The 25,864-nt window shown below is 39.6% G+C and overlaps 1 protein-coding gene across 6 annotated transcripts in view; it reads left to right on the top strand.

Moving 5' to 3' along the window:
• Window positions 1-25,864, top strand: part of FNDC3B (fibronectin type III domain containing 3B) — a 332,852-nt gene that overhangs the window by 39,745 nt on the left and 267,243 nt on the right. The window contains exon 1 of one of the 6 annotated variants that reach the window (XM_087440023.1): window positions 17,082-17,183. The exons of the other annotated variants lie outside the window; for them this stretch is intronic. The gene's annotated coding sequence lies outside the window, so the exon portion shown is untranslated. Of the gene's footprint in view, window positions 1-17,081; window positions 17,184-25,864 lie in introns of those variants that run through there. 6 annotated transcript variants of the gene reach the window in all.

Raw genomic sequence — 25,864 nt, 5'->3', positions numbered from 1 at the left:
AAGTCAGAGGAGCCTATTACATTTACAAAAGTTCAATAACAAGAAACTCATTATTAACTAGCGTTGCAGGAAATAAGGAAATAGTGTTTTGGCATTTGAGGTCTTTTATGTATGGGAATTCTTTTCTGTACCAGTCTTGTAAATTAATATAAAAGTCTGACACACATATATATAGTTTTGTATAAACATTTCTCCCACCCCAAAATAATTTGAATAAAGTCAGCTTTACTCCTGTTGGCCGTAGTCATTTACTTTCTATGGATAGATAGTATTCCTTGTTATTTGCAAGGCTGATGTAACAACACAGCTGTTATACGCTTGGCATTTCTGCTTCTGGTGAAATGCTATTTGTGCAGATTTATCTGATCCAGATGTGTGACCAGCAAGCTACATTTCTAATTATAAGGATAGCCAAATTCCATTATAAGCACATCATGGGATTATAGGGCCAGGAGGCATCTTGAGAGGACAGCTAGTTCATTCTCCGGCTTTTCAAGCAGGACCACACTTCGTAAACCACTCCAGCACTGAACAAAGCAGCAAGGAATGTTCCACCCATGTATAGGCTGAATGTAGAATCATCAGAATTATAACTGGAAAAAGAGACGAGTCCCTTTAGTCCAGCCCTCTTGCTTTATGGATAAACGGATTCAGGTGCAGAGAAGTTTGACTTAATCTGGACTTTTAGAACTCTTTGCTTAGAACTCACTCTGCTTTCTTCTGAAGTAGCCTGTGCTGAGTGAAGGCAGGGTGAACGACTTGATTGGAAAAGCCGAGTTCAGATCCAAATGTAGCTCTCTAGCTACTTCGTTTAGAAGTAAGAGGTAAGGATTAGTGACAGCTAGATTCCATTGGAGTTTATTAACTATTTCTGAAACCTATGTGGAGTGAGATTCCATTCAAGTGTGTGTGTGTATATTTGTGTACATTAGTGATAAAGTACAAAAGAAAGTAGGCATGCATTTAGGGCGAGGGGGTTTGCAAGTGTTGTGTATGAGCTTACCAAGAAGGACGTCTCTGAGTAAATATGGGATTCTTTACCTTGATTTGACATTGTTGAGTCTGGGGTTTGATTTTACCCCAAGCTAATAGTTACCCTGTTACTGTTTGTTTGATGCTGGCAGAAGACAGGGGACTCCTGTACCACAGACGGGCATACCAAGTGGCATGAACATCTGCGTGCTTGTATCTGTTCCTCCTTGCCCCAGGTCCCACAGGGGTGAGATGCAGTGTCCAGATGGAGCCGCACACACAGTGGGATTGTGTTTCTGCTGAGGAACACTAAACTGGGGGAATCATTCCACTGCTTTTGTAGCATGCTGTACGTGAACTTACTGTTTGTCCAGAGGAGAGACATTACCTGACCTGTCAAGGTTGTTCTCTGCAAACAGAACTCTGAGAAATAGCCTACATACAAAACAGTCAGGGCTTTGCATTTTTAGCACACCTGGCAGGACACGTAGGAGCACAAGAGACTGATGGAGGGTGCTCACAGTGGTAACGTACTGTACTTTCTGTCCACTTATGTGCTGTAAGGAAGAGATGATCAAATAAAACACATTACTAGCAGCTTCACAGAGAGTGAAAGACATTACACAGCTGTAGGAAGCAAATTCATAATAAGAGAAAATGGTAAGTGCTGGATAATCAAGAGAGTGAAAGTGGGAGGAAAATATGAAGAACTTAATTTTATTTCTTCTGTTAAATTGACATTTTATTACAATACTTCAGGACAAGGTCAGATCATATTAAAAATGATCACAACCAAAACATCAGGGATTATAAATCTTGTTTCTACACTGCTAAATCTGTATGTCTTTTGTGAAATGAAGGTGGTAGCCATGTGGACAGCATAGGTTAAGCTTTGTTTCTTTACTGCATTGTGGCCTTAGTTTTTTTTTATTACAAAAGTTGTACAAAAGCCTTCTCCTTTTCACCACACTCTGCCTCCTACCCTAGTCAAAGTTCATAGATTTACCATGGCCTTTGGATCAGTCAACATTAGAAGGGAGAGGAAATGTTAATGATTTTAATGGCTACTTGGTGCTTCTGAACGATCAGAATCTAATAAGCACTTGGGACATTTAAGAGGTATTCTGAATGTCTTAGAAAGATTTATGAGGCAGTATTATGATTCTGTCACTAAAATATTATTATAATATGTTCCCTTTTCCCAAATAGTAGCTAAAGATTGTCCTACAATAGTGGACATTAAGATAAGGATACTGATGCATACAGAAGTCAATGCCTAGTTGTATGCTAACCATGTTAGACTTCTTAACTGCTTAGGAAAGATTTTGGCCCCAAACAAAACCTTTGTTAAGATGTGAGACTAAATATGTAGTCCTCTTAATTCCACATACCCTGCTGTTTTTTTTTTTAACATTAAGTATCATTTTCTTACACACAACATAACGTATATTTAGTAAGGGAAACATTGTTTGTTTCCCTTACCAAAATGTAAACTCTAGGAGAACAAGGGTTTGGGTCTTTATTTTCTCTTGTGCATTGGTGAATTTCCAATGTCTGGCACAACATCTGACCCATAGAAGGTGCTCAGTAAATTTGGTGATTAAATGAATCAACATGTGGTATTTACATGGTGCTGTAAATTGATGAGACTCAGTACTTACATTGTGTTTCCAGCTTTGGGCAAGTGATTGGACACTTGATGGGACTAATTGCCTTATCTGATAGGACAAGATTGAACTTTTAAACTGGGCTGGGGGGTGGGGCCTGCCGATTTTATTTTTGGCTTTGTACAGTGTTTTTTTTTTGGCTGAGGAAGACTGGCCCTGGACCAACATTCATGCCCATCCTCCTCTACTTTATATGGGACGCCGCCACAGCATGGCTTGACAAACGGTGCGTCGGTGCACGCCCAGGATCCGAACCGGCAAACCCCGGGCCGCCGTGGCCCGCGCGCACCTAACTGCTTGCGCCACTGGGCCGGCCCTCTTGTTTTGTTTTTTTGTGTGTGTGTGAGGAACATTAGCCCTGAGCTAACATCCATTGCCAGTCTTCCACTTTTGCTGAGGAAGATTGGCCCTGGGCTAACATCCGTGCCCATCTTCCTCTACTTTATATGGGACGCTGCAACAGCATGACTTGACAAGTGTTGTGTGGGTCTGCGCCCGGGATCCGAACCTGTGAACTCCAGGCCACCGAAGCGGAGTGTGTGCACTTAACTGCTACGCCACTGGGCCGGCCCCTGTACAGTGTTTTTTAAAATTTGGAAGCAGCATTTAAAAATTAAGGGATTTCACATAAAATGAGATTTCTGGTGACTCTTGAAAATCTGGTAGCATGGGCCTGCATTCCTGCGTGGTAGCGGAGGTCTGAGCTCACTGTCTGCCTGTTTCCATGTGGGTTTACCTGTTTCCCTCACCTTTGCCTGGGTTTGCAATTACATTTCTTCCAGGCCACTCCCAGGATGTCAGGCAGTGACATGGTTAAAACTTACTGTAGAATCCAGATGGAATGTAGAGGATAATTGAGTTGTCTCTCTTTTGTTTAGAAAACAAATATGTCTATATTGATTTCCTGATTTTTGGGTAATATGCTTCTAGTTAAAGCTCATAACCGACCATGCCTGTATTGTCAACTCCCGTCTTAGGTGTGTCATCTTCTCTTTGTGCTGTGGCTCTTTTGGAGACTTACTGTTACTAATGTAGATAATACTTGTTTTCTCTGAGAGGCTCAGTAGTTGCCTGGTTTGGAACTTTGCAGATAGAAGCTGATGGACCAAGAGGAAGGCAGTGGGATAATTAACATTTTGGAATTTGATAAGTAAGAGTGGGTGTCTATGTGTGTGGGTGTTGTAAAGAGCTTATAACTTGATTAGATTTCCTTTATCAATTTAGGTAGAAAAAATATGTTCAGAAACTTGAAGGGATTTGAGAGGCAAGAGACCTTACCCTTCCATTAATCAGTGGTACGGACCTCTCAAAAATCAGGAATGAATTAGATAATCTTGAAGGTGCTGCTGATTTGGAAAAAAAAAAAACAAAAAAAGTTTCATTGCAAATTTTAAATGCTGAAGTTGCGTTTTTGACATTAGTATAGGTTGTAACACGCTGGAAGGGAAATCAGATCCTCATGGTGGAAAAGTTAATGCTGATGTAAAAATATGATCTGGAATCTTTGGTATTTGCCAGGGGCTACAAGAATTAAAGATTCTCCATTTGTGATCTTATACCACACAAAGGCTGCCGGAGAATTTGAGAGCCTTAGGCTGACCTTATTCAGAGATCTGCAGGACACAGTCCATGGTAGCAAGAAATGATAGCATCATATATACTACTTCTGCCTTTGGATCTTGAAGTTTTTACCATTTGTCACCTCAGCCATTCACGTTTTCAGAGTAAGTAATGAGAAGCTTAGGGGCTGGCCCCATGGCTTAGCGGTTAAGTGCGCGTGCTCCGCTATTGGCGGCCCAGGTTCGGATCCCGGGCGCGCACCGACGCACCGCTTCTCCGGCCATGCTGAGGCCACGTCCCACATACAGCAACTAGAAAGATGTGCAGCTATGACATACAACTATCTACTGCGGCTTTGGGGGAATAAAAAGGAGGAGGATTGGCAATAGATGTTAGCTCAGAGCCGGTCTTCCTCAGCAAAAAGAGGAGGATTAGCACGGATGTTAGCTCAGGGCTGATCTTCCTCACAAAAAAAAAAAAAAAAAAAGTAATGAGAAGCTTAGAACCAGGGAAATGCTTGCCACATCTTGTTCCTGGAAAAGCCGGCAGCCTAAAAATGCTTATCCCTCAAGGCATGAGCTGAACGAGTGCTGTACAGCTATTATAATTTTTCTTTACAGATAATGTGGCTAAGCAAAGTACTTTCTAGGGAAAATTTCTATTAAACTAGACCTTTATTTATGACTGATCCCAAATTAGTGAAACTGCTGTATTAGGGTCACAGAATTTAGAATTTAGAAGGGAATTTGCACCTAATCTAGTCCAACCACATGTTGCGGATAAATGTAGGCTCTGAGAAACTTAAGACGCACAGCTGGTTTATGTAATAGAACTTAAATTAAACCCAAATCTTCCTATTGCCACCGAGATACTCTTTCCTCGTGTTGTGTAGATTTCAGGCAATGTGTCCAGTGCTAGACTTCCTTGTGAAGTAGTTTTTAAATGGAAATATAAATTACATACAGCAAATTACACAAATCTGCATCTTCACAAGTATATTTTGAAATGTAATTGATCATTTAAAAACTGTTTTTAAAATAAATTCTACAAAAGGTAGCCGTCATGAGAGAGTCTGATCTCATGATTTGTGTTGACAGCATTCTCCCAGGAAATACGTGATGCTTAAAACGATTAGCTTGTACAGAAGGTATTAAAAAAAAGTAGTACTTTTACTCACTTAACCAGCAGTAAGACTTTTAAGATGTATGGACAAAGGCCAAATGATATTCAGGGTTCTGGTTTAAGTGATAGAGAAATTAGCTTTCTTATGGACAGAAAAGGCATTGAGAGAGAACTGACTTGTCTTAGTGTTGAATTTCACAGAATTAGCTTTGAATAAATAGGATTTTCAATGTGCTGTGAGCTTTTTAAACTCACAGTGAGTAACTAATACCTGTAGGACTTTGCAAAGTAAAAATTAGTTCAGAACAAATTATTTCTTTTACTAATTCTTGTTTCTGAATTAAATACATGAATCAAGAATATATGAACACATCTTTTAGAATATATGTTATAGGAGTACAATATAAGATTAAGGGCAACATGTTTTACCACAGGATTTTCTTAAACACTGGAAAAAAACAGTAAGAATTCATTAGGGGTGAGGAAATTTCCTTAGTGAAGGTTGGAAACAGGATGCGATGTGGCACAGCTGTCTGCAGAGGTTTGAAGGATTCTCCTGGGACAATCAGGACTGAGTCATTGGTTGATTGAAGGTAGGGGGTAGGTGGCAGCACACACCACATGCAAGTTGAATGTCAGATTTATTAAGCCCTCAGCACTATGATGATTTTAGATCATAATTTCAATTGTAGCAATATCCTAATACCTTCGACAGAAGGATCTTTGAAGATTAAAAAAAAAAAAGATTCTAATAAGGCTGTCCTGTAGAGATCAAGGGCGTGGAGGTTTGAGAATCTCACTCCCTGTTCATTTTTTAAAGGTCTCTTGAATTCTTAGCTCAATTACAAAGTTAGCCAAATGTGCAAAATGGGATTTCCAGTGTCTGCACAGTGCCAGGCACGTAAGATACCCAGTAAATGTTTGAACAGCCGAGGGAATGAATTTCCAGATCTGTCAGCGCAGCTTTTTATGACTTCAGTCACACATATGATTTAACATGTATTATTCATTCGTAGTCGTGCTCTGGTTGTGGTATCTGTCAGATGTGATGTGTGTTAAATGAGTTGAGTACGCGTGCTTAATCCTAATATCTTAATTATTAGACGTGGCTTAAAATTTTTTTTAATTAGTTTTTGAATTCTCAGACATTCCTGTTGTCTCTGAAATGTTGAATGAATTACAGGAGGAGACCGGAGACTTTGTCTCTACAGCTTGTCCAGCATCAAATGTACCTCCTCTTTGCTGCTGCTGCAGTTTATTGGCTGAGAGCGCTTGAGTGGGAGGGTCCTTGGTGCTTTTTCTAACCAATAGAAGACAAATATGTGACAAGGGTCTCTTCACTCCTTAATCTCAGACCTTGGCAGCTGTCATCTCTGGACCAGGCAGTGGATCGTTCTCAACGCTGCACTCCAGACGGGCACTGAATCAACGGGAATGGGCATGTGAGAAGAAACCTGGGGCCCTCACCACACATGTTAGGGAGCTGGAGAGGGATTCGTGCTTAGGAACATAGAAATAGTTCTTGGTAGAATGAGAATAACCCAGGTTTCCTGATTCTCCAAGGTGTAGTATTCGTTATCTATCACTTGGTTTCTCATGTAGCAGGATAGTGTTGTGAAAATAAACTGAAATCATATCCTTACTTAGGGTCCAGCTCACAAAACCAAAACCAAATCATTCTTTACCTTGTTTGGTCTGGGTACTGAAGATAATATAGCTAATTTAATTTGTCATCCCAATCATCTCGTCATTGGCTATGAAGAGTTTGGGAAATAATTTAGTAAAATAAGGCTGGGCTTGGGGAACTGGAGAGAGTAGAATATAATAAAACTCTTCTGAAGTACTTGGGAAAATATTTTTTTTTAAGTAGCATTGTTAGAGGTACAAGTATGTCTTATCTGTGAAGTAGAGCAGGTAGGAGTTCCACTTGGCAGTGCTGTTGAAAGTTTTGGCTGTATTTAAATTTGTTGTTGCAGATGCTTCTTATGTTTAGATGGGCCTTTCCTCAATTAATGTGAATTACCAAAGTTTTACTGTATATAATATTAAAATGTGAAATGAGACAGTACACTCTGAAGAAGAGGTGGATATTTTCCCTTAATTTGCAAACATCTGAAAAAATGTTAGAAATTACAGAGGTCAGATATTTTATAGAGTTAGAAATAGGCATTGTAGTATCAAGGACCCTTTCCTAGTATTCTAAAGAGTATATATATACTCGTATATATACACACTCATGTATGCGTATATGCATACTCATATACATATATCTATATATGTGTTTGTTTTGCAACATCTTAATTTCAGTTTTATGAAGTTAACTTTGTCACTACAGTTGCTGAAAATATAAGAATGCATATTTATACCTGTAAAATGTGATACAAAAGTTATTAGCTTCTTCAAAAAGTTGGCTTTATTGGTAGGAAATACCTTTTAATATACATTTTCATGTGAAATTTGTATTTATTCATCTTGACAAGAGTAGTCACTGAAGAGCAATTTTCAAAATTGTGTTTCTTCCAGTAATATTACCCCGAGTGCCCTGGCATTTTACTGACCTTGTGTTGTGTGGGTGGGTGGAGGGTTGGGTGGAGGGCTGTGATGGATGACTTTAGACTGTCTCAGAGAATAAGATTGTAGATTGATCAGAAGATGGGCCAGTTATATTTGTTCATTTCATGATCATGGAATGCACCTCTAACCTTAACAACTTTTCTCTTAAATGCATCATTACTTACAGAAAAACCAACACACATTACAGGCCTTTTTGAAAGGGGTCGGTACTGTCGTCTTGGAAAAGAACAGCAAACCTCACATGTCAAACAGAAGCAGTACAGAAATGACAGGTCTCCCCATGCTAAAGATCTGTATAGATACCACAACAAACCTAGAAGTCTGAATAGAATGAACTAAAGGAGTGACTTAAGTATCAAGGAATTCATCAAATACCTGGGCCCCTACCATATGCCAGACCCTATTCCTTTTAACAGGTGCACTTTCTCCAGCCTTAAAAAAAAATTACTCCTCAAGTTATTTAACTTCTCTATACTTTAAGTAGGGGAGAAAGTTGCACAAGACATATTATTTGGATGTATTAAGTGAATTGAATGGAGGAAAGACCACTTGCCTAGAGTTTTTCTTGAGTCTCTCTTCAGAGAGGCTCAAACTGTCAGATATGGAAGAAAGTCTAGCAATCCATCATCGTCGTTTCACACTTGAGGATAGGAAGGCCCAGAGTTCTTAGTAGGGGTCATTGTGAGCTGGAGTAATCTTCAGGTAGCTGTAAGCAGCAGATAAGGCCCTGAAAGAACAGGTGGATGTTCTAGGAAAGAGGAGAGAGAAGCAGAAGTCAGTGGTTGCATGCTCCCTGGAGAATCATGACACTGGTTAGAAGGGAGAGTTGTGTGGGCAGAGTGGGAAATACATTGTATAGGGAAGTTGACCATAGAGGAAGGATCTGTTTGGCCTGAGAAATGATTTCAAGGTACAGAATATACTATAGAGCCTATATGTATAGTGTTGGGACAGATCTAAGGCAGTGTTAGTGTATTTTATGACTTTTCTGGGAGACTTAGTGAAAATGCACATCACCTGCCCTCGTTCAGAGGGAAGGTATCCAGGCCTCCCTCCAGAGATTCTGATTTAGTGGTAGTGACATGGAATTGAGAGATCTGTATCTTTGAAGAGCTTTATTGAGTTATAATTCACATACTGTACAGTTTACTCTTTTAAGATGTAAAATTAAATATGTATATATATTTTTTAGCATATCCACAGAGTCGTACAACCATCACCACTATCAAATTCTAGAACATTTCTGTACCTTCTAAAAGCAACCCTGTACTACCTATTAGCAGTCACTTCCCACTGTACCCCCACACACAGCCAGCCCCAGGCAACCACCAGTCTCCTTTCTGTCTCTAAAAATCCACCTGTTCTGGACATTGCATATAAAGGAAATCATACAATATGTGGCTTTTTGTGACTGCCTTTTTTCATTTAGCATTGTGTTTTCAAAGTTTATCCATGTTGTAGCATGTATCAGTATTTCATTTCTTTTTATTGCCAAATAATATTCCATTGTATGGATATATACCACGTTTTATTTATTTTTGCTAAAGTTGGCAGATGATTGAGTTGTTCCTACTTTTTTAGCATTTATGAATAATGCTGCTATGAACACATTTGTGAGGAATCTACATTTCTAAACAGGCACCCCACTTGATTCTGTTGCGGTAGTTCCTGTGCCTGGAGAAACACTAACCTGAGTGGTTAGCATTGTAGAACTACTTCTCCCACCTTGCAAAGTCCCTCATTCCACCTCTGAGTGCTTCTCTAGCCTCTGCATGAAGAATCACTGGTTTGTGAGTGAGGGAGTAGGGGCTTAGCGGAAGTGATGTTCTAGAAACGAATTACATGGTCTGCATGTGCAGGCTAGAGTGGATGGAAGGGAGATGACAGAGAAACGGTAGGCAGGATAAGTTGGTTCCAGACATTTCCAGAATCTAGAGGTGCTTTGATTTAGTTCCTGAACTAGGGTGCTGCTGTTGCTGTTGGTGGTGGTAGTGGAAAGGAAGGGTCAGAGGTAATAGACTTTATCAAAGGAAGAATCCTTTCAATAGTGGTAATTTAAAAATATTCAATAATTTATATTTTTGACTGACTCAGACACAGTTATGTCTAATTCTGACCTCATCTGTTCCTATCATCCTGTTATTCCAAATAAATGTATTTTTACTGACTATTTGAAAGAGGAAATCCTGGGATAACTAACCGAAGGATATAGTATAATAAAAAAATGCTGAGTTATGATATTTTGAAGCCTCTGGTCTATTAGGGATGTTTAGATATTGTACAAGTCTGAGTCAGAACTGAACTTTTCAGGGTTCCTTTTTGGGCTTAGGATTCTATGTCTTGAAACTGAAAATAGCTTCTAGGAAGTTTATAGTCCTCACCATCACTGCTGGTCTGCCCAGCTGTGCCTGGAGTGAAGGGGAAACCACACCTGTGAGCTCCTTCACAGCTTTAGAAGGTGGGCTGTCACAATCTGTGAACCATATCAGAAAGTCACAGAGGTGTGTTTTGTATAATAGGATTATTATTGACCAGATACCCATTATCTGTTTCTCATTTTTCTATTAGATTATTTGACAAATATGGTGAGATTGCCCTTAAGATGCTCTGTGTTCTGGATACTTTTTTTCCCTAACAAAAGCATCATAAAAGTCAGAACATGTTGATAAAAAAATTCTGCATCCTACCTACCTCACCATAATCACTGTGAACACTGGTGTAGGTTCTTTTAAATTTTTTCTATGTGAAAAATAAATGTATTCCTAGTTGTACACAAATAAGACCTCAGTGTAGACCTTCTGTTTGTTAACTTTTTATTCCCTGATGTTATTTCTCCGTGAACAGTGTGTTGTGAACATCTTCCTTTGTTAGCAGATTGATTTCTACAGCATTTTAAATTGGCTGCATAGTCTTCCACTGTATGGATGAGATAGCTTCCGATTTTTCACTTTTTATGCTGTGATGTATGTCTTCATACTTTATACTAAGATATTTTAAGTCACATCATACACTTTGCCAGTCTGGTTCTCTGTTAATAGTTTTACTGGCAGCACTTCACCTAGATACTCAGGGTTAAGTATTGGGGCAAAGTGCCATCAGCCTTGATTCCTGGTGTCTATGTTCTGCTGAGAGGATAGGGTAGGTTTATAGTTGGAAGGAAGGGTTATGAACAGTTAACATAAAACATCCTGTAGCTTTTAGGAGGGAGAGCATAAAACTTTACTTTTTAGAAACTTATATACATATAAACAGAAAGAAAGAATTGAATTTATAGTGATTTATGGGGACCATTCACTTCATAATTCTATTTAAATACTTGCACACGATATGAGTGTTATGTCATTATAACATGATACTATCTAGAAAGAAATTATGCCTCTAGGGGTGCACAATGGGCATATTGGATGATAACGGGAATATCATGTTTTCCCTGGTTCCCTATCTTTCTGCCAAGGTCGAGGACCCTAGGAGACGATTTTGCCACCTTCTCTGAATATGTGACTTAGGAACCAGTTCTTGCTTATTTTTTAAAGTTGTCAGTGTCATTGTTATAATCATGAAATATCAAAAATAAAAAATAGGGGGGCCTGCCCCGTGGTGTAGTGGTCAAGTTTGGCGCACTCCACTTTGGTGGCCTAGGTCTGCATCCTGGGCACGGACCTACACCACTTGTCAGCCATGCTGTGGTGGTGACCACATACAAAATAGAGGAAGATTGGCACAGATGTTACCTCAGGGCGAATCTTCCTTAGCAAAAAAAAATTTTTTTAATGAAAAAAATTAAAAATAGGCTGATTGATCTGTACCCTGTAAACTGTAGCCTCTAACTTTATAGATTTCATATGGATAGAAAAAATTGAAACAGAACACATCACCATTTTGACAGTGGTTGTTTCTGGGTGATGTGATTATAAATAATTGAAACTTTCTTCCTGTTTTTCTGTATTTGTAGATTCCTACAGTGAACATGTATTATATGTTATAACGTATGGGGATGTGGGAATAAAAATATGGGACAAATATTTTTAGAAGGTTTCCGATGAAGGAGGGTTGGGTGGAGAACCCACAAAGATAGGAGTGGGTGGTTACTTTTTCACTGAGAACGAGGCCTGCCAGCCCTGAGGGTACTCTCTTGACACCACCCTGTACTCTTTATAGCCAGATTTTTTGAAGTCATTTGTGCTAGTTAGGGACTAGCATACTTAGCACAGCTAAGTAAGTATGTAACAGATTTCTATTATTAGTTTATCTTTGCTGAGTCTCATTTGATTGACAGAGAGTTCTCCACCCTGAAAATTTGGTTTATTTTGGCAGTTGGAAGGGGATTTTTTGGAGTACTTGTTATCTAAAAAAAGTAAGACTGGAGAACCTGCCTTTCCCCTCCTCCCTTTTTAAAAACTGTTTGGGTTAGTCCTAGTGAGCATACCTAATCTAGGGATTACTCAGCAAGCATGACCAGAGGGCTGGTTTTGTAAATGTTACCAACTCTGTTACTTAACCACAGATGTCCTTCCATTGTCATGTCCACAGTCAGGGGTGAATGGTGGAAACTAGTTCTGTGAGACTTGGATAAACCCATATCCCTTAGGTCTTTATGTTGTACAGTGGTTTGAAAGTATTTCATCACAAAAATTGAAACAATCACGTGCTGCAAAGTAAGTTGAATTATATGGGCTTTTAAAAGTTAACTTTGATCATTATAAAAATTATAGATGCTCGTTGTAGGATACTTTAAAAAATATAATAAGTGTTGGGGCCGGCCCGGTGGCGCAAGCGGTTAAGTGCGCGCGCTCCGCTGCGGCGGCCCGGGGTTCGCTGGTTCGGATCCCGCGCGCACCGACGCACTGCTTGGCAACCCATGCTGTGGCGGCGTCCCATATAAAGTGGAGGAAGATGGGCACAGATGTTAGCCCAGGGCCGTCTTCCTCAGCAAAAAAAGAGGAGGATTGGCGGATGTTAGCACAGGGCTGATCTCCTCACACACACACACACACACAAATATATATATATATATATATTTATATATTATATATATAAATTATATAAATTATAAATTATATAAATTATAAATTATAAATTATATATTATTATATATATTATATATATATATATATATATATATAATAAGTGCAAAGGAAAAAATATAGCTCACTGATTTCATTATCCATAGGTTAGCCATTGTTAACATTTTGGTTCTATTTCATTTCAGTCTTTTAAACAATTATATATACGGGTATACTCTGTGTGTATTTCACTAAACATAATGGTGTGAGCATTTTCTTGTGCTATTTCTGGTTTACTTTTTCTGTATTTCAAAAGTGACTTCCTGAAGCTGGTAAGTGGTATTATTTATGGTCAGCATAGGTTCAGATAACTTTTATTTTATAGTAGCTGCCTTAAGTATTAGACCTCCAATAAACCCTTGAGATGTAGGTGTTAATTGTGATATTCTTTGTTGCTATATTCAAATTGATAGATTATTAGAGCTGGCAGGGGCCTCGATCATGGAGTCCAGTCTTTTAATTAGAGAAATGAGAAAAATAAGCCAGAGAGTTGCCCTTGGCCCAATATCGTTAAATTATTTAATGGCCTAAAAATATTACTGTAGGAAGCAGCTGTTCCCTCTCATTTGCAGGTTGAGAAACTGGGGTATTGAGAATTTCAATGAACACATTTTTGAAAGAGCCAGGTTGTGTTTTTTACATGCTTAAGTAGGGAGGACAAGTCTAACCAGTAGTTTAGTGTTGAATTGACAAAACCTATTTATTAGTTGCGTTTTTCCAGCACCACTTGATTGATTTGATGGCACGTGTAAGTGGTCACCATTATCTTTATTTCCTCACATATTTGTGCAGAAGTCATTGTTGATATGATGCTGACAATGCCTGTTTTTTCTATTTGAGGAGTTACACATTATTTTTTTGCTTTGGCCTTAAAATGATCAGTATTTAAGGAATCATAATTTCCAGTGGAGATAATGAAGTGACTTTTGAAGTTTTGATTTTTAAAATTGCGTATTCAATACTAACACCTTTCATTTGGCTTTGAAAAGCAATAGCTTCTTGGAAGTATTTTCCAGTTGAAGGAAAAAAATGTCATGGCTTTGCAATGTTTTTTTGTTTTTGTTTTAAAAAGTGATGCCCTGAGAAATTAGCTAGAAAGATGAAATGGAATTGTTGACACTTTCCCTTTTGTCCTGGGAAGACCTCGGGGGAATGGCTGTGGACAACACTGGCTTTGTTGACCCTGAAGTGCAGGCAGTTAGGGCCTGTGGACATGGCATTCACAGTGGCTCACCGTCCTGCTGCCTTGGAAAGTTCCCTCTGGAACACGAGAGGTGCTCTCAGCAAGGCCTTTTCCTGTGTGAGTACCTATTGTGGAGCCCTGGATTGAATGGGAGGCTCGTGAGAAGTGCTTTCCCACCAGCGCACAATGCCGCCTCTCGGCAATGTAAATACACATTCCAGTCGGGGTCAGGCTGACAGCGACTGGCCAGAACGCCCTTGCGAAGAAAGATATTTTCGAGTTCCATTTATTTATAGTGGCCAGTGGAAAATTAATATGCCTGTTAAACCTATTTTTAAAAATAAAAAGGAAGTCTCTTATCTAATAGTGCTTGCTGAATGCAAATCAATTAGCTGTGGCCTATTTTGATTTTGCTAATTCGTTGCTCTAGGAAATGAATTTAACCTTCTCACTAACTGTCTATATTTGAAACTTGGGGTTCTTGTTTTACGAGTTCTCCTTCAGAAAACTCCTGCTGAGTTCTTTGGTGAAATAATAGGCTGTGGCGGAAGAAAATAAATTAGTGACCCTAGAAAATACTAGATCAAGTCATCTCTGGATTTAGAATAGGCTCATTGAGCAGTAAATGAAGGTCTAGAGATCAGAGCAGATAAGATTCTTACTTGGGAATGGCAACTCAAAATTATTTGTCTTTATTTCCTTGGAGTTGATCATTTGTTTTGAATCCAGGGTGTGAGTTAAGTGAGATGTGGAATGAGATCCCCATGTAATGGGCTTGGATTTATTGGAGTCAGGTCCCTCCCTGTCCCCGAGCTCTGGTGTGCTGACGGTTCCAGCAGGGGAGTACCTGGCCCCCAACATCCATTTTCTTATCCCACCGGCCTGCTGCTCTTACTTCCCTCAAGATTTTACCAAATGAATTTGTTTCACCAAAGTGCTTAACTAACATAAAGTCCTGGGGAGAGAAATCCATGCTAGAATTTGGATACCTCTTCATTTAGATTAATTTGTTCTTTGTTCAGACCCTGTCAGGTGAATTGTGGATGTACAGACCATAGAATAGGGACAGCAATCTTTGTCTACTAAAAAGTGAATTTAAAATTTTCTCCTATTTTTACATCTAAGCTGCTTTAGTGTGGAACAGTGGTTCTCAAAGTGTGGTGTGGGGGCCTCTTGGGCCTTCCTAAGACCTTTTTGTGGTGCTCATGAGGTCATAACTATTAATAATCCTAAAATGTTATTTGTCTTTTTCAATGAGGTCACAACTATTAATAATCTTAAAATGTTGTTTGTCTGTTTCATTCTCGTACTTCTGAGTGCTTCAGTAGTGTTAAATGAAAAATATTCGTGTGTTTTTCACATGAGAAATATGAAAATTGAATTGTAAAACGTGTTTTATATCAGAGTTGAAATTTAAAATTATTTTTCTGGAAAGATTTTTAAAGCTGTCAGTGGACTCCTTAAATTTGGAATTTGCATGATTTCAGCACAAAAGAGTGTCTTGCACAGAGCAGAATCTAAATAAGTATTCATTAAAGAAATGAATGCAGCCCCTTACATTTTCTTTACAAATTATATTAGTGTAATTAATGATGTCATCATTATTCACAGGGAGTGTTTAGAATATAGGCAAGCATCATGCTTTCAAACCTTTAGATTCATCCATTTGCATATAAACCACGTATACACCATCTATTAATTCATCAATTAAAACAAATCTCCTTAATGCTCTGTAGTATGTGACACTTTTTTTTTCATCTTGAAAGAAAATGTTTTTTCTAAAGAATTCCACATTTTTGTTTTCAAAAATGTTAGTCTGAATTAGTATTGTGGTTGCATGCATATCTCGTATTAAAATTTTATTGTAATGGGCTCATCTGAAACAGTAAATAGATGTCCCCTTGCATGATGTGTGTTTGCACCTGCTAATTTGTTTCTTCATAAGTGTTTTCATTTTATGTGAATTTTCTGTTTCAGTACCTTATAAGTTCTAAGGAACACCTGGTATTTGCTTTGTGTCAGTCACATTAAGTGAAATAACAAAGCTGCTTATGAGAATGTCATCAACTGTAATGATTCTTCAAGAAATAACTTGTTTTAAAAAACATGCTTGTTATAAACTGATTTTCAGTGTATCATATACTATTTTCGGTGATTCCCGCTTCCCTCTCCCCAATGGGGTGGGGGAAAGATTCAGATATTTTTTTGAAAAAAATAGTTGAACCAACGTCTACAATTAGTAATGAAATGTCAGAAATCTTTGAAATACATATTTAAGTATAAATCGGATAAAACATGCTTAACGATACAGATTATTTTCCTTATAATGACTGTTTTATAATCTCTATTCAATTAAAACTGAGTTTGTCAAATAAACATGATTGAATTCTATATGAGCTGATTAAAGAAACAATTTTAGTATCCTCCTGGCTAATCAGAAATGAAGATTGAGGCAGGGGGCATGTTTTGAGGACACATTCATCTTCTGGAACACTTAAGACTAGAAAAGAGGCCACAGCTGGGAAACCAAATTTAGACCTTGGGGCTTATCTCAGATGAAAGGTTTCATAGAGCATGGAGGTCTGTTGACCTGGTGTGGTTTCGTCAGAAGTGTCCAACGTGGATTTGGTTTTAGTTATCGAGTGTAACATTCCACTGGAATGCTGTTTAACCTCCTGCCTTTATTTCTAGAATCCTAGTCCAGAGCCTGGCGTGTAGTGAGTGGGTGCTCGATAAATATTTGTTAATGGATGATTCGCTTTGTTCATGTCCTCTGGTTTGATGCTATTTTATTTTATTTTATTTATTTATTTATTTTTAAAGATTTTATTTATTTTATTTTTTTTCCCCCCAAAGCCCCAGTGGATAGTTGTATGTCGTAGCTGCACATCCTTCTAGTTGCTGTATGTGGGACTCGGCCTCAGGATGAACGGAGAAGTGGTGCCTCGATGCGCACCCGGGATCCGAACCCGGGCCACCAGCATCACAGCGCGCGCACTTAACCACCAAGCCACAGGGCCGGCCCCAATGCTATTTTAGAAGGTACCTTTCAGCTAAGTCTTTCTTTTGGGATATTGAAAGTAATAGAATCTTGAAACCTTTTGTACCCAAGACCTTGTTCTAACAGCCACCTTAACTTGCTAAGCTGCCCTCCTTTGTGAGGGAATTTTGCTTTTTGTGTTTAATCATGGCATATCTCATTAAAAATCACCATGGAAGATATAACCTTAGTAGTTTATAATTTGGTTTCTGCTGTTTTTTTTCTCCCTAATTTTTAACCATCTAGACTACATGATAATACAATGGATTTGCTTAACCTTCCTTAAGCTACTTTAAAAATTGTTTTAGGGCCAGCTCCGTGGTTTAGCGGTTAATTCCCTGCGCTCCGCTGCTGGCGGCCCGGGTTTGGATTCTGGGCGCGCACCGACGCACCGCTTCTCCGGCCATGCTGAGGCCGCGTCCCACGTACAGCAAACTAGAAGGATGTGCAGCTATGACATACAGCTATCTACTGGGGCTTTGGGGGAAAAATAAATAAATTAATTAATTAAAAAAAATTTTAAAATCATTACATCTGTATCTTGGTAAGAATACAGCAAAAACTCACAGCTGTTGCCTTTGTGTAGGGAAACCGGGGACTAGATAGGAGGGAAATGTACTTTTGTTGGTTGTCTATGAAAGTTATCTTTTGAATTTTGTACGACGTGTGTGTTTTATTTTATTTATTTATTTTTTTGTGAGGAAGATCGGCCCTGAGTTAACATCTGCCAATCCTCCTCTTTTTACTGAGGAACACTGGCCCTGGGCTAACATCCATGCCCATCTTCCTCCACTTTATATGGGACGCCTGCCACAGCATGGCTTGACAAGCGGTGCGTCGGTGCACGCCTGGGATCCGAACTGGTGAACTCTGGGCCGCTGCAGCGGAGCGCACCCACTTAACCGCTTGTGCCACCGGGCTGGCCCCCCATGTGTGTGTTTTATCTAATTTTTGAAACTCACTAACCTATGAATTTTTCATCAACTCTTCCACTTCTTTCGTCGCCAGATTCTTAGATGTTATAATCAGCTCACTAAGAGAGCATTGACTTCTTACCATCACTTTGTATCTGAGTCTCCTTGGGCAGATTACATAACCTCTCTCAGTCTTAGTTGCTACATCTGTAAGAGGGGAACACCACCTGCTTCACAGGGATGTTGGAGGCTAGATAAGAATTAGTGTGCAAATGTTTCAACGGCGGCTTTGACCCACCAGGCTGAAGTAACAGCGTCGGAACTCTTCCTCCAAACCTTTCCCAGAAAGCAGTCGTTGTTCAGTGCTTGCAACACATTTTCCCCCCAATAAAGGGTGTTGTGCGTGGCTGTTAGGTACCCAAGTGGTTGCGCAAATGTGACTTTAATTCATAATCTCTGAAAACAGTGATAAAATACATTTTGGATTTTATTAAAGGGGAATCCAGAAGTCATGTTAAAGCCCCTGTATTAGAGATGAAGAAGCGGAGACACAGAGAGCCTGTGCAGGAACACCCTGAACCACGGCCTTGACAAGCAGTGGGAGCTGCCGGAGTGCTGGGAGGTTCCAGGCTGGTGGTAGTGCCCAGGGGCTGGGGAAGGAGTGAGCTTCTGGTGCTGGGAAGGAGAGCATGTCTTCTGACTTGCCATCTCATCTCCTTCCACCTCACAATGCAGCTTGGAGGTAGATTGGTGGGGAGGTGGGAAGTCCTAGACCTGGAGGGGGATTTATGAGTGACTTTTCCATTCTTGGACTACAGTTTTCTAGACTTTTTCCTCAACGTCCTATAGAAAAAGTTATAAAGAAACAGCCATACAAGTCCAAATTTCACTGAAAATACGTATTTTCAGTTATTCTCATCCTTGGATAAAGTATGTGGCAAAGTTAGCTTGGATATGTTTGAAAATAAGGGCTCATAGCTTTGGAATGTTTCCTTGTAGACGCTGGACTGTCATGCTTGGGATGTCAGCGAGGGATGGGAGATTTATTGTGCTGAGGGTACCTGGAAGAAGAGGTGTTCTAAAATGTCTGATTATGCCTGCAAACATATTTAAACACCATTTAAGAACAACGAGCAAGGCAAATGAACGTTGGTTTGGTAAACAATTTTTATAGATGGACCCCCTCTCCCTTTGATTAATATTTGCAGAACTGACCTGTTATTTATGTGCAGATGTGGATCTGAGGGCCAGAGATTGTGTGTATATATAGTGATGTAATTTTTTTCCTTTAGTTTTTGTGTTTCCTTAAAGATTTGGGGCATACTGGGGGGCTAGGGAAGCAACCTCTGTATGTTCATGGAGAGTTGTGAAAGCAGCCTCAGATTACATATAATGTTTACATATCAGCCTTACATATGTAGATTTTTTTTTTCTCTCTGAAAATAGTGCCTTCCTTATATGGCAGTTTTGAGTTCAGACATGACTATGCTTTGCTTTTTCAGCGTCTATGGACTCTTGAAGGCATGGCCTACACCTCAGGCTACTTGGCATCCCTGCCTGCTCCCTGGAGCACAGTGGACAGTTCTTTTTTAATTTCTTCCTTGAACCATTTCTCATTATATATTTTAACCCAGAGTAGTGGTGGTAGTATGTTTTTACTCTAAAAAACTCAGTTTCACAGGATTTCTCTGTGGATTTAATCGTTGCCACCTCAGTCTCCTCTGTTTATAATTGGATGCAAAAAGCAAGAATGTTTTTAAGGTTAAGAACTTTTTCAGACAACTTGATTTATCTTCACTAATGAACCCATATCAGACAAGAAGACAAATTCCAGACTATTTGTGCCTCAACGAACCAGCTGGATGCATACCTCCAGGTACTGCTCATGTCTCAAGAGGTTTTTCTGCATGAACTGTTATCACCACTCCTTCTTCATTCAAGTGGCAAGCCATGGCAAGAGTCCTTCTTCCACAGCTGTATAGAGCTCAGCTGTAAAATTAGATTTCATTGGTATAAAAACACAGCGATTACCATCACTATTTGCTCAATACATTCTTTTTTCAACATTTCACTTAGATTCTTCCTCTCTCTTATGCAGATGGCTCAGGTTATACTCATACAAGTCAGAGAAACTAACAGGTTTTTAGAGTTTGAGTAAACCTCTTTTTAGCTTTAGTTTAATCTGTATTAGGAAAGCATGGTAGGCAATGGTGTTTGAAACATACTCAGTTAAGAGCAGAAAGGAACCTTAAAGGTTAGGCTAATCTGTAATCTTGTCATTTTATAAAAGAAGAAACTAATTGCTCAAGTTCAGAGCTAACTATTGGCAAACCCCAGATTAGAACTCAGATTTTCCAGCGCTCACTCCGGAGTCTCTACTATAGTGCGTTTTTTTTTTTTTTTTTTTTTTACCATAACATACTGGTTTAGTGGAGGGGCTGTGAAAAATTCTAATAAAAATCCTTACACCTTCTTCATATCTTTTTGCGTAATTTAATTTGATTTTCAAAAAAGCAAAGGTGGGTGTTTGTACCTAGTACCTTTCCTAATGGTTACCCAAAGTGTACGGAGGAGATGAGTGCAAGGAAAAGACTGAAACCACCCCCAGCTTTTTTGTGTCCAATGGCAGTGTCCCACATCAGGCTCATAAATGGCCACATGCTAATTCCACGTGGTCAGAGCCAGGGCCAAGGCATGAGTTGAGTGTTACTGGGAGGGGAAAGGAAAGCCCTGCTCTCATGGCAGCAGTGGGGTGGTAAAAACAGTCAGGTGTGTGTTGATGGCTGAGCAGATTTTCCTGTTTCAGAGGTAAAGAAGATCGATCGCATAGTGTTTCTATTTTATTTTAATCGTTTTTTCCCCTTTCTGTTGATGCTGTTGGTGTTTCCAGAGTTATTATCAGAAAGCTGTTTCTAGTTTTGCTCGGAAGGCTAGAACTGTTTTGAGAATTTTTTGGTCTTGAAATATCAGTCAAGGGGTTTACCTTTCAAAACCAGCATGGGAGCAGGAAGGAGAGGGGTTCTTCTGGTGAGGAAAATAGAGAATGATACTTGAACATTCCACTAACTTTTTTCTTCTCTCTCTCTACATATCTCCCTCTTTCCCTCCCTCTTTCCTTCCCTCTTTGTCTTTCTAAAGCTTGCTAATAAAGCTTAGAAACAACGACCACACATAAGGAAGTTGTCCTTGTGACTGAGGGCTATTATACAGAAAGGCCACCTGTTGGGGGGCTGGGGATTCATGAAAGTAGTTTTTCTTTGTTTCTTTTTTCTGTGCTGTATGATTCTCTGTCAAATTTTGACTTTTTCAGATTTTTCTTTTTTACTACAGCCATGGCACAAACAAGTGTAAATCAGCTGCACAAATGTTTGTCATAATAAGTTTTTATTAGGCTTAGGTTTTATTTTGGAAGCCTTTGAAAAATTTATAATCCCTCACAAAACATTAGCTGTCTGATAGATAGTTACATTGTTTGAAAAGAGAATACGGTAATTTCTTAGTAACCTCTCAAATCTCTCTGTCCCAGACAACACAGCAAAACAAAACCCCTGTTTTCTGTGATTCAGTAAGTTTATCAGATTTTCGTTTTAACTACTGATGGGGTTTTTCTCACCTTATTTAATCAGGGAAAAAGTTTCATTACTGTTATAGAAATGGCTAGAACTTTTCTCTAGTATGTTTGTGACAATTTTCTGAAACCTGGCCCACAATAGATTCTCACTATTAGAAGTCAATTGGTATTTTCACTAGAGAAGGAAAGTTTTTGAAGTATGAATCAAGCTATGATTTTACTAATGAGCCCATGACAATATTTTTCTTAGGCTGCAGAACAAGCAGGTAGTAAGCAAAATGTTCACATGTTCTTTAGGTTATGTGAATGTGATTGGTTAATGTATATTTTATTAGAAAAGATACAAGCTTGATGGAATCGCAGTTCGTTTGACTGGTATGAGTTTTCAAGTTTATTTATTATTATTTGATTATTTACTTAATTGCTTTATAGGTCTCTGTAGTTGATGGGTTTCCATCCATTTCCCATTCATCAAGAGACCGATTTGAGGGGCCAGCCCGTGGCTTAGCGGATAAGTGCGTGCGCTCCGCTACTGGCAGCCCCGGTTCAGATCCCGGGCGCGCACCGATGCACCGCTTGTCCGGCCATGCTGAGGCCTCGTCCACATACAGTAACTAGAAGGACGTGCAACTATAACATACAACTATCTACTGGGGCTTTGGGGAGAAAAAGGGAAAAAAAAAAAAGAAGAGGCTTGGCAATAGATGTTAGCTCAGGGCCGGTCTTCCTCAGCAAAAAGAGGAGGATTGGCATAGATGTTAGCTCAGGGCTGATTTTCCTCACCAAAAAAAAAAAAAGAAAAAAAAAAAGAAACCCATTTGATTTCTGAAGTGCATTTGGCATTGCAGCATGGAAGCAAAAGTTAAAACTGATCATGTGCATTTTTTTAAATTGAGGTATAATTGACATACATGTGCATTCTTCATATTGGTTCCCTTACTGCATTTACTTTTTAAACACTTCCCTGGGATGGTTTAGAAGTCGGTCAAAAGCCCCATCAGGGGTGTAGGTAAGTGAGCTTGAGAGCCTGTGCCCCAGCGCTGACTTGAGATTTAGCTCAGCGAGTCATCTCCTTTTCGTCCAGCTGGGCTGGCTCATTTGGCTCTGATGGTCATACTTTGTTCCTTTTGGTGTTGTTACGTTTCTTTTTCTCTTGTCATCTGAAACTAATTTGCATACTGTACTGTTAACTCACATCTTGAATTAATGTAAGGAAATTTGGGTCATCGGCCCACGGAGTGAGGACCAGGACATTTTGTTACTAATTTGAAGGCCAGGTTTACAGACTTAAAACTCTCCTACCAGTGATTAGGGCTTCGGTTTCTTCAAGTTAGAAATTCTTCCTGATATATAATTGCTTTCTCTGGCCTTTGGAAATGGATCTGTGGTTCTCTCCTGAGAATCAGGTTTTTCATAAAATTGGCCAGTATGTTTCTTAGTATAGGCTGAGGCCAAAATACCATGGCGAACCTTTTTAGACTTGGAGTGGGGGAAGCAAAATAAGAGGAAAAAGTAATAAGCCGGTAGCCTAGAGTAATGTAAAAACTGAAGACCCTTTGTAATAGTCTTTTAAAATAAGGTGTTCAGTAAAAGCTTTGGGGGATGGAGTTAAATGTCTTACTAACAGTGAGGATCTGTTCGTTTTGTTTTTCCGAGCGCCCAGCCCCCCTGCGTTAGCGCAGGCAGTCTTTGGTAATGCTGGGCCTTGCTAGCAGGTAACAGACGCAACAAACGACTTGCTCTCTTAGGAGAGGGAAGTTAACCACAATGCTCACGTGGCATCCTCTCTCTGTCAATCAAAAGAATAGAACTGACTGTGCATGAAGCGCTTGTGGTTTTAGTGTTAGGATGTGTGGTTAGGGGGAGAGGTTGTGAGGGCCTGTGGTTGTTACCAAATTCTTTGAAATGGAAGTATGGGTAAGAACAAAATAAAGAATAGCAGCGAAACCTTGGAGTTCTGTGTGGAAAAAAAAAAGTTCAGAGGATTAGGAAAAAGCATTGTAGTAGAGATCATCTCTTCTCCATTTGTTCATTCTGATTAGTTTTGCAGCACTTTTATTCTTCATTTATAGAGGGAAGTAGTCTAAAGAATGGATTCGTTGCAAGAACTCGGTTGTGTGTGAGGGAGACAGTGTGGACGTGGTACAGCCTTGAGTAAAACACATGAGTTCTGTGATGGATTTGGCCAGTTCAGATACACATCTGTCTGGGGTGAAGGAACCCAGGCTTGGAAAATGAGTGTTTTGTCAGGGTGATTTCTCATGAGACTTTCTGACTGAAATGAAAAACAGTTACAGCTCAGTTATCCAGAGATCACACATCTGGCCCACTTGGCTTCCCTCAGAGCTGATAATCAAGTGGTCAAGGAAGATGGTGCAAGGACCTATGGGAGCTTCTGAGACCCCACAGAGATGCTCCTCTCTCTATGTGTATATAACTAACCCTCTGGCTTCCCAGCCAAGGAGGATGTAAGCCAGCAAATTTAGAATATAGCCCTTAGATTTGTGGGGGTGTGTTTGATTTGTGGTACTGCTTAATGAGGAAGAGAGAAAAAAACATACAAATTTAATGTAAGAACTCAAAGTTGGGGTGAATTTCTCTGGATGATATATAAGGTCAAAATGCTTCAGTAACTCCCTAGTGTATCACCTTGTGACTGAACACAGTATTGTTGTAAACAGTGACCCTACGTCCCTAAGACAAAATAAAGTGGTGGCCAGCCTGCTCTATAATGAAGTAAGAAAATGGGTCATTTCCATCCACAGTCACTACAAATAAAATAAGTTTTTGGTCCTTAAAGTTAACTGGATAGTAAGCCTTCCACATTCGTTGCTCCATCTTTTAATTCTATTTAAAAAGTTTTGTCATCTTTATTAGGTGTGTCACCTTCTCTGGGTCTCTTCAAAGCAGTGGGGTTGAGGCACACCTGTTTAAGTTGAGGACACGTAGTTTTGTCTGGGTTACCAGTCAAAACAGAGGAAACTCACTTTTTGGGGAGCTGTCACTATTAAATGATTGATGCGTGGCAAGCCTTCCCAAGTCTCCTGGCCTGACTTAACCTTCTTTAACTGTCAATGGTTAGGGCGGAGTGGTTTTCCCTATTTATAAACTGAGTAGTTGACTTTCCATTTGTATTTGGAAAACTCATTACTTTTTTCCTCCTCTTCACTAGGAATGACCAAAAGGACACAACTTCTGTTTTGCATCTATGGTTTTTATTCTTTTATAATTCTCCTTCTTGCCTTTTCCTGTGTACTTTCTACAGTCCATGGCACTAAATTGTTTTTTTCCCGTGATAAGTTAAGGACAGGTTGGCAAGCAGTGGCCATGTTAAATAGCTGGGTATTATCTTGCCTAGAGATAAATTATTGCTTTTTCTGTATGTCCCTTTCATTCCAGGCAACTAAGAGTATCCTCTCTATGTGCATGGAGGATAGAAATGGGTATTTAAACCCTGTTGGCTGCATGTACCACGCCATCTAAATGAATCTCTTACCTTGTATTCCAGTCAGGATAGTGTCTGGTTTTCCTTTGCTGAAACTCTGAGGGATGAGAAAACAGGCTTTGGATTTTAGCAAGCTGGTGGCCTAGGGGAAAAGAGGAGCAACAACTTTGGTTATGAGAAGTGAGATTGTGGTAGGGTTCACAGTGGCTTTTATTCACTTCATTCTTCCTTTTTTCTCCATGATGAAAAGTGTGGTCGTTGGGTGGTTGAGTTGAGGCGTTGGGAGTGTGTGATGTTTATTGGGTCACACTGTGTGCGGTCTAAGGGGGGATTGTACATAGGGCTGACTTTTTCTTATGCACCGTTCCCCCATCTCCCCCTCCCCTCCTCCCTTCCAGGTAATCTGCAATAACCACTGCACATCTGTGAGGTGGATAACCTGTCATCTAGTAGGAAAAAGGATTCAGACATTTTTTTCTTTATGGAATAGCTACATTACCCAAAGTTTCCTGTACAGTTTTCAAAAGCAAATACAATTATCTCTTTGTGCTGGTGGCCTTGGTTTCTTTGGGGGTTTTTGCAACCCTGTGTGGGTCCCTGTACTCTCCTGTCCTACATCTGTAAGACCTTTGTGGGCCTGGGGACCTGTCCTCTTATCCCACTCTTGCAGAACATGGAGTTGAACTCTCTGATTTGGACTTGACACCTGTGCTAAAGAGTGCTACCAGGGGGGCTGGATTGCTGTGTTTTATT

This window comes from Ceratotherium simum, chromosome 15 (genome assembly GCF_057802395.1).
Source record: "Ceratotherium simum simum isolate JZ-2026a chromosome 15, ASM5780239v1, whole genome shotgun sequence".
Classification (NCBI taxonomy): domain Eukaryota; kingdom Metazoa; phylum Chordata; class Mammalia; order Perissodactyla; family Rhinocerotidae; genus Ceratotherium; species Ceratotherium simum.
The sequence above is the reverse complement of the archived record's forward strand: the minus strand, read 5'-3'. Positions and strand labels throughout refer to the sequence as shown.